Consider the following 652-nt stretch of genomic DNA (forward strand, 5'->3'; position numbering starts at 1 on the left):
ATCCCTTTTTAATTTTTTTCGCGCCGCTTGCAAAACAAAACGCACGTGTAAGTAATATATTTACCGTGTTTTATTATTTTGCACGAGTGCGGTAAGTCATAGATGGGTGCTCACGATTCACAGGTCCAGCGTCGGCGTTGTGGCGCGGCAAGCGTGCACTAGTGCGGTTGAGAGGGAGGGGTGGAAACCGCGTTAAACTCGTCTCCGTAGTTGAGAGGGAGCGGCCAAAGCAATGTGCAATCGTCTTTGTAGTGGAGCTGGGAGGGGCAAGGATAAGGGACGAAGACCGGGGTAACATGTCGGATGCGATCATACCAGCACTAAAGCACCGGATCCCATCAGAACTCCGAAGTTAAGCGTGCTTGGGCGAGAGTAGCACTAGGATTGGTGACCTCCTGGGAAGTCCTCGTGTTGCATTCCCTTTTTAATTTTTTTCGCGCCGCTTGCAAAACAAAACGCACGTGTAAGTAATATATTTACCGTGTTTTATTATTTTGCACGAGTGCGGTAAGTCATAGCTGGGTGCTCACGATTCACGGGTCCAGCGTCGGCGTTGTGGCGCGGCAAGCGTGCACTGGTGCGGTTGAGAGGGAGGGGTGGAAACCGCGTTAAACTCGTCTCCGTAGTTGAGAGGGAGCGGCCAAAGCAATGT

The 652-nt window shown here is 51.4% G+C and overlaps 1 non-coding gene across 1 annotated transcript; it reads left to right on the forward strand.

Moving 5' to 3' along the window:
- The first annotated feature begins 301 nt into the window (after nt 1-301).
- Nucleotides 302-420, forward strand: LOC123179650 (5S ribosomal RNA). The gene has a single exon (XR_006490528.1). It is a non-coding gene; the product is annotated as a 5S ribosomal RNA (ribosomal RNA).
- Nucleotides 421-652: the final 232 nt, after the last annotated feature.

Source organism: Triticum aestivum, unplaced genomic scaffold, assembly GCF_018294505.1.
Source record: "Triticum aestivum cultivar Chinese Spring unplaced genomic scaffold, IWGSC CS RefSeq v2.1 scaffold157927, whole genome shotgun sequence".
In the NCBI taxonomy this organism is placed as follows: domain Eukaryota; kingdom Viridiplantae; phylum Streptophyta; class Magnoliopsida; order Poales; family Poaceae; genus Triticum; species Triticum aestivum.